Raw genomic sequence first — 12,257 nt, forward strand, 5'->3', positions numbered from 1 at the left:
AGCCCTGACCCCTGTAGTGAACTGTTCAGTTACCTGCCACCATTGTCCGGCACCCTTTGTTCCCAAATGTTTGCCTACTCAGCCTTCAACTGAGATCTCAGTGGTGAAGGTTCTTCATCTTCAAACCTTAACCTAGACTCATTTCCCTTCACTCCTCAAACAAAATATAAATGTATAGAAGCCAAGGCCAAGAACGTCTTTTCCTCTGGACCTGTCTCCATTCCTTCTTGGGATCACTTGCATAATAACTCTTTCGGTTATGGTACAGGTAAAATGCTTCCAAGCAGTATCATTTCTCTGGGCTAGACACTATAGTTTTGGTGGCCCGGTCATTGCACTTTCCATACGCTAACATGCCTAGATAGGCTTGATGAGATTTTCCAGGGTATGCAAACTAAACATATGAACATATCCTTTGATGGATTTTGCTTGTCTGGTCAGAAGTTTCATTAGTCTGACAGAATCTGAAAGAGACACGTTAGTGATAGATTCCTTACCTTAGAATGTCCCCAGGCGTCAGACTGGATCCGGAAACTTTTGCGTAGCAGTACCCTTGCCCGTCGGTAGGCGTAGTCTGCGGCTCAGCGTCTGTCGTCGGCGTTGTGGGTGCCGTGATGACTTCGTCGGAGTACTTAGACACCGCCTCAGTTCTTCTTTTTTCCGGGCCAGCCAGCGCAGATCTGGAAAAAGCAGTAACCCAGTCAATTTTTGACTAACTTTTTTGAGTTCATTTTTGATCCTTCTCGAAGTCTTGCGACTCCGATCGGTGCCGTAGGGATGCCTGGTTTCAAGCACTGTGAAGATTGCGACCGCACGATGTCGGTCACAGATCCTCACCACCTGTGCCTAACTTGTCTAGGCATCGACCACGACGACAAGGCCTGCTCTGACTGCCGGGCCCTCTCTTCGAAAGCCAGGCGGGAGCGGTCCCGCAGGCGACTCGAACTCCGGCAGTCGGCCCCACGCCGCGTGAGGTCCCGGTCCCACGGGAGGTCGAGGGACAGGTCGAGGGACAGGTCGCGGGACAGGTCGCGGTGACGGAGCCACCAAAGCTCCGAGACTCGGCACCACTCCTCCGGGTCGAAGTCGTCCTCAGGTAAGAAGCACAAGAAGTCGAAGAGGCGTCATCGCTCTTCTGACTCCCCCCCGAAGCTCGCGCGACGTGGCCGGGGGTTCGGGCAACACCGCCCACGCGGCTCCTTCGGAGCCGCGTTCCGCCCCACACCCTCCGGTCCCTGGGCGAGACGCGACGCCGGAGGAGATTGACCGCTTCCTCATGGCCATGAGGTCCCTTTCTCCTCCAACGGGCTCCGCGGCGCCTTCGGGTCCAGCGGTATCGTCTGGGGCCCCTAGCGGGTCGGGGGTTTCGGCCCCGACGCCGTCGAGTGCTTCGGCCCCGACGCCGCCGGCGCCTTCGGGCCCGGCGCCTTCGGGCCCCACAGTCCCGACACCGCCGGCGCCTTCGGGACCGGCGCCGCAAGGTCAAGCGGCCCCGGCGCCTTCGGGCCCGGTGCCGCTGGACACCGCTGGACCTTCCTCGGGCTTTGGATCGTCACTGGTGGACCTTACGACCCCCCCGGCGTCGGTCCGTCAGGTGCCGCCCCCGATTCCTCCTTTGCTCCGGTTCCGACGTCGGAGCGGCGCCGCTGGGCGCCGCATCCGACGCCGTTTGGAGATTTCCACTTCTACGAACCGGCCCCATTGATTGACAACCCTGAGTATCAGGAGATGGGTGATGAGGAGAATTGGGAGGGGTCTGAAGACCCTCTGATCAGGGAGTGTCAGTCTCAAGAGGACTGGGCAGGAGACCTTGGGGAGGCCAGTGGCCTGGACACCTCTCCAGAAACTGGTTTTGTGTCTCCTCCTACCGTGGCTTCGGAGGAGGGAGCAACCTATAGTGTGGTGTTGACGAGGGCTGCCAAGGCCTTGGGCCTTGAGCTCCCCGTCGCGGCTGTGAGGACTAACCTCCTCACTGAGGTCCTTAAACCGCAGTCAAGCTCGGCCGAGCCTCTGCTGCCCTTTAATGAGGCCTTGACCGACGTTCTTTTGGGCAGCTGGTCCAAGCCCGCTACGGGTTCGCCCGTAGATAGGAACGTGGCCAGACGCCGGCCCCGGGCGACCCATGTTTCCTGTCCACCCACTCCACCCCCGAGAGTCTGTTCATCCAGGCCTCCAATTCCTAGACCGCATTCCCGTCGGCTCCGCCGGACAGGGAATCCAAGAGGTATGAGAATTATTGAAAGAAAATATTCTCCTCCCTTAGTTTGGGACTGCGGTCTTCCAACACCGCATGCCTCTTGGGCCGCTACACCCACTCTCTGTGGGAGACGGTGGCGGAAGTGCTGCCAGAGTGTCCGTTGGAGGTACAGGCCAAACTGGGCCAAGCCCTTGTGGAGGGCCGAGATGCAGCCAAGTATTCTATCCGGTGTGGGCTGGATACCACCGACTCGCTGGCGGTGGCGGTGAGACGCCATGCCTGGCTGAGGTCCGACAATTTTTCGGCAGATGTCCAGAACACTCTGATGGACATGCCGTTCGATGGCCGTCGCCTTTTTGGCGACAAGGCAGACCAGGCGCTTGAGCGCTTTAAGGACTCCAGGGCTACAGCCAAGTCCATGGGCCTCTCAGCCCCGCGCCAGCAAACGGCTGCCTTTCGCTCCTTTCGTGGCCAAGGAAGGGGCGTCCCCACACGTGCCGCCAGCCACTCGCCGCAGACTAACATCCAGCGCGGTGGCGGCTGCGGAAACCGCCGTAGAGGCGGTCGGGGACAACGGCGAGGTCAGTCCACACCTTCCCCCGCAGCATCCGCCTCCAAACCCTCCTAGTCCGTGCTTTTCGGCCCATGTGACGCCAGTGGGGGGGCAGGGTTCGCCATCACCACTCTCACTGGCGCACTGTCACTTCGGACAGGTGGGTGCTGCAGATCGTCCGGAGGGGCTACTCCCTCCCCTTCGAGACGACTCCTCAAGCCATGCCACCGCAACACCACCGCGTATCTGGGGATCACTTGCGGCTTCTGCAGGAGGAAGTTTCGGCCCTCTTGGCCAAGGGGGCCATCGAGCGCGTTCCTGGGCCAGAAGTAGGACGTGGTTGCTACTCCCACTACTTTCTGGTACCCAAGAAGGGCAAAGGGGGCCTACGCCCTATCTTGGACCTAAGGAGCGTCAACGGCTTCCTCCGGAAGGAGAAGTTCAAAATGCTGACTCTGGTCTTAGCTGCCCTGGACCCAGAAGACTGGATGATAGCATTGGACTTGCAGGACGCCTATTTCCACATCCCCGTCCTGCCGGCCCACCGGCGTTACCTGCGGTTCATGGTAGGCCAAGAGCACTTTCAGTTTACCGTGCTCCCCTTCGGCCTTACCAGCGCCCCACGGGTGTTCACGAAGATGATGGTGGTGGTCGCAGCTCATCTGCGCTGGTTAGGGGTCTCAGTCTACCCCTACCTCGACGACTGGTTGTTGAAGGCGGGCTCGCCCCAGACAGTCGTCAACCACCTCCAGACTACGGCAGACCTCTTGCACCAGCTGGGGTTCTCCATCAATGTGCCGAAGTCACACCTGTGTCCCTCTCAGAAGCTCCTTTTCATCGGAGCGGTTCTCGACTCGGCGCAGTTTTGAGTTTACCCACTCGAACAGCGGGTTCGGGATATACAGGCTCTGATTCCAATCTTCCAGCCTGTATCCCGACTTTCGGTCAGGTTGACGCTGCAGCTTCTGGGGCTGATGGCTTCCTGCATCCTTCTGGTGCATCATGCCCGGTGGTGGATGCGGGCTTTACAGTGTGACCTGAAGTTTCAATAGGCCCAGCATCAGGGCAACCTGTCCGACCATGTCCTGATCTCGGAGGGCACTGCGAGACAGCTGCAGTGGTGGCTCACAGACCGCGATTGGGTCAGCGGCAGATCCCTCTCCCTTCCCCAACCGGAGCACGTAGTTGTGACGGACGCGTCCCTCCAGGGCTGGGGAGGCCACATGGGAGAGGCGGAGATCAGTGGCCTCTGCTCTCCGGCGGAGTCCCGGCTCCATATCAACCTTTTGGAGCTGCGGGCGATTCGTCTAGCACTGAAGGCATTCCTCCCCTCTGTCCGAGGGAGTGTAGTGTAGGTGTTCACGGACAACACTACCGCCATGTGGTACTGCAACAAACAGGGCGGGGTGGGGTCGTGGACCCTCTGCCAGGAGGCTCTGTGCCTCTGGCAATGGCTGGAACATCAGGGCGTGACTCTGGTGGTTCAACACCTGGCCGGTTCTCTGAACGCCAGGGCGGACAAACTCAGCCGCCGGTGCATGATGGATCACGAATGGCGTCTGAACTCGGACGTGGCGCAAGGTCTCTTTCTGCAGTGGGGAGAGCCTTGGTTAGATCTATTCGCCACCGAAGAGAACGCGCAATGTCATCAGTTCTGCGCGTTGGAATTTCCAAAGCGGCACTCGCTCGGAGACGCTTTTCGTCGCGAGTGGAGTTGCGGTCTGTTGTACGCCTTTTCCCCTATACCACTCCTGCCCAGAGTGCTGAAGAAGATAAGGCGCGACCGGGCACAAGTCATCCTTGTGGCTCCGGACTGGGCACGAAGGTACTGGTATCCCGAGCTACTCACTATGTCAGTCGATCCCCCGGTTCGTCTGTCTCTTCAGGAGGACCTTCTGTCGCAGCAGCAGGGGACGGTCCTCCACTTGAACCTGTCCAGTCTCCACCTCCATGCTTGGAGACTGAGCGGCGACAGTTGTGGCCATTTGACTTGCCTCCTGAAGTTTTCAACATCATTCTGGCAGCCAGGCGTCCCTCCACAAAGTCGGTATACGCCTGCAGGTGGAACAGATTTGTGGCATGGTGCACAGCAAAGGCTGTGGATCCCCTTAATGCCCCTCTTTCTGACGTTCTCCTCTTTCTACTTTCTCTTGCCCAGCAGGGCTCTGCTCTGGGCACTATAAAGGGCTACCTTTCTGCTCTTTCAGCCTTTCTGAGGCTGCCTGATCAACCTTTTTTGTTCAAGTCCCCTATCGTTAATCGATTCCTGAAAGGCATCACACATACGTTCCCTCCTGTTCCCTTCGTGATGCTTCAATGGGACTTGAACCTGGTTCTTACATTTCTGATGTGCGCTCCCTTTGAGCCACTTCACAACTGTCCTCTTCACCTTCTCACTTTGAAGACTGCCTTCCTGGTAGCCATCACCTCTGCCAGGAGAGTGAGTGAGCTCCAGGGTCTATCCTGAAAACCTCCTTTCCTTTCAGTCCATCCGGGCAAGGCCCTCCTTCTTGCCCAAGGTAGTCACGGCCTTCCACATTGGGCAATCTATCACCTTGCCCACCTTCTTTCCGCCTCCGCATCCCTCGAGAGAGGAAGAGCGGCTCCACCGTCTGGACCCAAAACGTGCGCTCTCGATCTATCTGGACCGCACACGCCAGTTCCGGGTGGATGACCAACTCTTTGTTGGTTACGTGGGCGCTAAGAAGGGGAAAGCGGTGCACAAGTGGACCATCTCGCGGTGGATCATCTTGTGTATCCAGGAGTGTTACTCCTTGGTGAATAAGGAACCCCCTGTTGGGCTGAGGGCTCATTCCACTCGAGCCACAGCGACTACGACTGCCTTGGGCCGAGGTGTGCCCTTGCAGGACATTTGCCAGGCGGCTACGTGGGCCTCGCTGCACACGTTTGCAAGACATTGCCTGGACAGTCAAGTCCGGAGGGATGGCTTTTTTGGCCGTTCCGTCCTCCAGGACTTTCTGGTGTAGCTATTGGTTCGCAGACCCACCACCACAGGGTTGGTATTGCTGGGGTATCTATTCTAAGGTAAGGAATCTATCACTAACGTTTCTCTTTCAGATGCACAAGTTACTACTTGTGTAACAATATATCTGTAAGAGACATTAGTTAGTGATAGATTCTTTACTGACCCACCCATCCTCCCCGTTCTGCGAACCGATATCTAGGGTTAAGGTCATCCCCTTTTAGGGCCCTAGTTTCATGGCACCAGTGCTGGTTTTTGGCAAAGCTCTGCGTTTCTTGCGCGGAAAAGCTGTGTCTAAGAACTGACGTCAGCACACGGAGGCGGCGTCTAAGTACTCCGACGACGTCATCACGACGACGGACGCGGAGCCGCAGCCGACGCCTACCGACGCGCAAGGGTACTGCTACGCAAAACTTTCCGGATCCGGTCTGACGCCTGGGAATATTCTAAGGTAAGGAATCTATCACTAACTGATTTCTCTTACAGTTATATCGTTACACAAGTAGTAGCTTGTGCTTCATGCAGAACCATGCCACACTGCTTACCCTCCAGGGTAGCCAGTTAAATCGCAATATAGAAAATGAAAAGGTTATGTAGGGTGCAAACTTATTCTATACCCATTTTGAAGGTACCCATTTGTTTTTAGGGCTCGCAAAGTGAAAAGCCCTCTTACTAGCGTTTCAGAAATGAACATGTACATTCCACACGCTCGTGCGTGTGTTTTTTGCTTTCCGGTCTGCTATTGGCCTTTACGTGTGTGCTTGTTTTAAAGAGAGCATACCATATGTAGGAAGGTACATCCTGACTATGGTTGCCCCCAACTTTTTGCCCTGTGTTTTAGCTGGTTTTGGACATAGTCGACCTGGGACCCTGCCAAACAGGACCCCAGGCCTACTGCTCTCTCTTTAAAATGGATTCCATGTACCCTAGGTACATTTCCAATTGGTACTGGGCCACCTTATCAGACCCTGTAACTCAGGGCATAGGTGTACCCAGGGCTGCCAGGGGCTGCAGCATGTATTATGCCACAACTGGCTGCATGACAGCTGGGGCAAAGTCGTGTAATCACCCTTTGCTGTAGGTGTAGTATACCTATACCTAACCCTAAAATGGACACACAGATTCCGATCAGTCACTCCTATGGCAGGCCTTGACAATCCTGAAGGCAGAGTGCTTGGAATCGTGTGAGATGGTGCTCTGGCATGAGCTGAGCCTGTCTGCAGCTTGCGGAACCAAGTCCTAATAGCTGTTCCATGATATCGCATACCATATACTCTTAAGTGCATTATAATCCTCGCGGTTAAATGCTATCTTTGGTATTGCTTTATCAAAACATGTCGAGTAAGGTGTCATACGAATTGGAACACTAACCCCTCGCCAATTCTGGCGACGGGGTTAGCATTCCACCCTTCTAGAGGGACACGACATGTATGTAACTGTGAACCCCGGTTAAAGTTAACTGAAGCCTCAGCTCCACAAAATGGATGCTGCCACCACAGACACGAGTCTGACCTCCTGCTGCTGGGAGTCCTTCCAGCGAGGGAGGCCTGGACAAAGGGTTTCCTGTCCGGGGCGGTGCTAGCACCGTCCCAGACATGGTTTTGTGTATCCTGGGTAGGCAGGGCTTTTCAGGAAGGTGACTGCTGAGTGGCACCCCGGTGCTCACTACGCATAGGCCAGTCAGAACCAGTTCCAGGGGCACACCAGCCCCTGGCCTGGGGAAGTCCGGCAGGGGAGAGGGGTGTAACCACCCCCCTCCTGGTCCCACCCATAGGCAGGACCTAGTCACCGGGTCAGCCCCCTTTTTTAGTATAAAGATAGGAGCGGGCCCCCTGTTCAAATTAGATCATCTTTGGAATCAAGATACGACTTTCTTCGAAAGGGCTTCACAATTTCTTCATCAAGATTCTCCCTTGTGGCTAAGGAGTAGTCACCCTGCATCAAGCGGGCAACATCCTAAGAAACACTGCGGTCTGCTGCAAGTCCTTCTTCACGAATCCGACGACCCAGCTCGACGAGACCCGGCTTCCCTGGCACCTCTGACCTCTACTCACCTCTACAGCAAAGCTGAGAACCGTGAGTGCGACGAGACCTCGAGGGACCGACGATCGCCAAGACTGCACGACATCTTTACTGCAAGCCCACCGTGTCCTCCACTGGTGAGTGCTTTGGGGTCCGAGAAGCCCCGACCCTGCGCAGCTCCAGCACCCAAGGTCAGCCTCCCTGCATCTCCACGATCTGCGTGGGGCCCTTCTGCTGTTTGCTGTGCACCGCGTTGTTTGGCTACTAGCCGGCTGGCTTGTGGCCTTCTGAACGACGCCCGACGACATCACTGCTGCTGGTCTGGTTGCTCCAGACTGGCCCTTGCTTCCTTCTTCAAGAGAGGCACCCCGGACCCTCCTGGTCCACTCCAGACGCCATTTTAGGTCCACCGCGTGGGCTTGAATTTGCCAAGGCTTTGTTGCCCAATCCTGGGTCCAGCGACGCCGACAGCTTCTATCTTCGTGGGACAGCTCGATCCTCCATCCTTGTCGCCGACAACGCCTCCTGGTCCGTGAGATCTCCGAGCACAGCGTCACCCACTCACCTTGTCGAGGTGGCTACCATCCGGTGCCCTCCTGGTGCCCACTGACTACTGGCTAGTAGTCTCGAACTTGGTCCCCTCTGCTTTCAGGTGTCATCTTCCATCGATCCAGGCTTGGATCCACCGAACTTTCTTCACTGGTCGCCTGCCAGCAACTTCTTTCTTCCAGGCTCCTGGTCCGGCAACGAGGATTCCCGACGTCTTTTGAGTCCTATGCAGCTGCAGCCCCTGGGCTAGGTAACTTCGGCATTTCGGTGCCCCAGCATAGCCTCACTATCCAAGGGTCAGAATCTACTTTCGTTTTCCTCCCACCAGGTCGGGTTCGCCCGAGAACACTAACTTTACAATTTCTAGCTACCATAGACTTTGTCCCGCATCTCGCGTGAGAGTGCACACACTGCACCCGAGTCCCCTAGGCCTCCTATAAGTAATCTGAAGGTTCTATAGTCAAGTCCTAGCGATTCCTCAGCCTATTAGTACTGTACTTACCTGCTAGTAATTTCGCATTCCACTTTCAGAGTATATGGTTTTCCGTGCCCCTCGAGCATTTGTATATACTGTGCTAACTTAAGTATTTTCGTAAGAGTTTTGGTTTGTGCTTAGTACCCTGTCCTCATAAAGAGTACAGGGCTGTGGTGATTCTTAATAAATAACTGTTTATTTTCATAACACTTTTGTGGTGTCCTTTCACTTGGTGTTCAAGGGGTATATGTGGTATAACAGCTGGCTTAACACGCCCTCTCGAGTCTTTAGCCTTAGACTGCTCGTATCCACGCTACTAGGATAGCTGGTCTATAAGGTTGACTTACAACCAATCATCAATAAGGGTTGCTGGACTGATACATAGTGTTCACTAGAATAGTGAGCACTGCATATCAGGCCACCTTCTCACACCATAGGTCGGAGGTGGGTGCATAGCTCTGCCCCTGGCCTATTGGTGTCTGCTACGTGCATTTCACGCAGCACTCGTGCACCAATGGCCATATATCATCAATTTCATCAATCACAAAAGAGGGGAAAGGGTCTCAAGAATAGTTCCACCACCCCACGAGCCCCCAAAGATATATAATACACACACAAAGAGGGGGTGGGGAACAACAAATAAATTAATACGAAGACAGGACTAAAAAGTCACAATCAATTGAAAAAACACAATGTGCGTTACATGCTTCATCATCGGGTCTGCTTACAGAACGCCCCCGCGTAGCCACGCATGTGGGGGGGGGTGAAACACAAAAATTGAAAGACACACACTACTCAAGAACAACAAATACAAACAACATATAAGTGACACAAAGTGATTACATAAATTGGTGTTGTCCATCCAGACTGGGTCAGTGATAGACTAAAAGTGCAGATTAGAAAGTGCTCATTAAAACTGGCTCATGGGTACCCACCAGTACTTTATTCCAGGGTCCCAAGGTCAGGATTAAAAATTAAAGTGAAGGATGTATATGTGTTTTGGCAGAGAGTCAAGGTCCACAAACACTACTCCTTTTATTGCGGTGGTCAACATGTTTCGACCGTCGATCCGTGCCCTCGATTAAGTGGGTCACACCAGTCTGTGTCAGGACAGTCTGACTGTCCCAGTCCTGTTATGCCTCTTACCTCAATGCAGTGATGGGTAGAGGAAACCACGTGGAGGGTACTTCCACACTTGTGGAACGTTATTACTACAATAAAGAATAATTTTATTCAGAACAGTATTCATTGTAGTGTGCTTGAGTAGAGTTTTAAATCGCTATTGGTAGCCCCAATATATTTCATGCTCCAAAATTAGTTAAAAACAAAAAGATTGTTAATATCAGTAACAGACACGCTCCAGAGGTGACACAACACTTCACGTATGAGTACGGAATCTCCCAACCATTTTGCTAAGGTAGCCAAAGTCCCAAAGGTACAGGTCCCTTCATACACTATAAATGAGATGGCCCAAAAAATAGAAATGCGGGAAAATGTGTCTTACCGAGTCTATAACGTATTAAGGCTCGAAATGGCGTCTGCAGGTGAAGCTCCAAAGAACGCAACCTGTGTTAGAAGGAAAAACAAATATAGGTAAGCAAAATTGATTCGCAAGGTGAGCATTTAATTTATAAACCATGCGGTCCCTCTTAGTTGCCGTTGTGAAGGGTATAAACATTCACACGATGACCGCCGTACATCTGCATGCTCACAGTATTTGCGCTACCTAACCATAATGCGGGACACAGCTTCCGAACGAAAGGTCCGTGGTCCGCATACAGGTCAAATAAGGGCCAAGTGGTGAGCCATATTAGCGTTTAAAACAAGCAATACTCAACCTGGTCTAGCCCCACTCACTGTTCCGTAAGACCGTTCCAACACCAATCGTGCCCGCCATTCAAAAGACGCCGCAAAGATCATGGCGTGTTGTGGCGCTGCCGGTGATAAACCCGGACAAGCACTTCTGCGTGATCTCGTCGACTGACGTCCTCACGCGCGCAGTGGTGCTAGGAAAGGTAGTCTTTCTCTGTAAGGAGATCGTTCTTAGCATCCCAAGGCACAGATGCCCGCTGTGTAAATGGGAAAGGTAGTTTCTTATGTTAGATAGTCAATATTGAAAACAAAAGCCCGTGTGCCAACCGTAAGTTCTGAAATATTGTATCAGTGGGCCACCTGATAATTCAATGATCCATTTATCGTATACATCGTAAGGTGGTGAATGTAATTTAATTTTTCGGAGGGGATTAATATTATTAATAGAAGTTTGTATATCTATTATCAGCTGTGTGCCTTTTGACAGAGTCATAGTAGGTCTAAACCCCCACCCCATTACGGACGGGATTTTTCCAGATAGGAGAAACGACGACGGCTGCCGGCCCAGTCCGTCATAGAGACTGAGAGAGTGATGCCACCAATCTAATCTGCAGCTGCCACTCCTCGGTGGAGGTCAGACCCCATCTCTGACATAGTCATAAAGGTATATATATATATACCCCAAATCCTATTTCTAGAAAAATTGTTTTGAAAGTGTATGTGTCTGTAGTTACTTTGCATAGTTAGAAACTCATAGAAAACTAGCACAACAGAGCCACAAAAACTGCAATAATGATGGTTAATAGGAGTCAAATAGTCAAAAGTTGCATAAGTGGACTTCCATATTAAGTCGTTTATCTCCCTAGGGTCAGCCACGGTATCTCATCATTCAGACCATGTAGATCACTCCGGAGGCGGAAAACCCACTTCTGTTCCCTTACAAAGAGGGCTCTGCTCTCATCTTGATCATAGTGAGTAGGTTTCTCTATGACCGTCTACCGTAGGTCCTCCATCGTGTGTCCCAGTTCCAAGAAATGGGTTGTTAGTTTTGAAATTGACCTGCCACATATAATGGTGCTGCGGTGTTCCGTAATGCGGGTACGGATTTTCCTACATGTCATACCACATATAACTGCAGCCGGGCCTAATGGAATTCCTCCGGCCCTCTTCAAACTTGAACCGGAATACTGGGCTGACACGTTGTCCCCCCTTTTTAGGTCGAGCCTAGATGAAAGCAAAAGCAAAGCTTTTGCTGTCTAGGTCGACAACTTATGTTATCACTCTGGGGGGAATGTGGACAGCAGACTGACACGCGCTTCTCCTGCCAGAGATTTTACCTTGTGGGCGCGCACGGCGCCGTGCCCCTCTGGTGCACTCACGCATGCGCACATACACAGCCACACGCATACACAGACACACACACACACTGCATACACATACGCACCCCCCCTTAAACAGACCTACGGGCACACAGACACACACACGCACAGACACACTCGAACACACGCGCGTACACTACCCCCCCCACCACTCACCGGGCTCTTTCGGCGTGTTCCGGGTCTCCTCCGCAGCGCTGGTCTTCACCCGGGCCCCCTCCTGGGACCCTGGACTTCAGATGCCGCACTCCGCTTTAGCCCCGGGGCTCGGAGCACGCATGCGCGGGCAG

This window comes from Lissotriton vulgaris, chromosome 3_1 (assembly GCF_964263255.1).
Source record: "Lissotriton vulgaris chromosome 3_1, aLisVul1.2, whole genome shotgun sequence".
Classification (NCBI taxonomy): Eukaryota; Metazoa; Chordata; class Amphibia; order Caudata; family Salamandridae; genus Lissotriton; species Lissotriton vulgaris.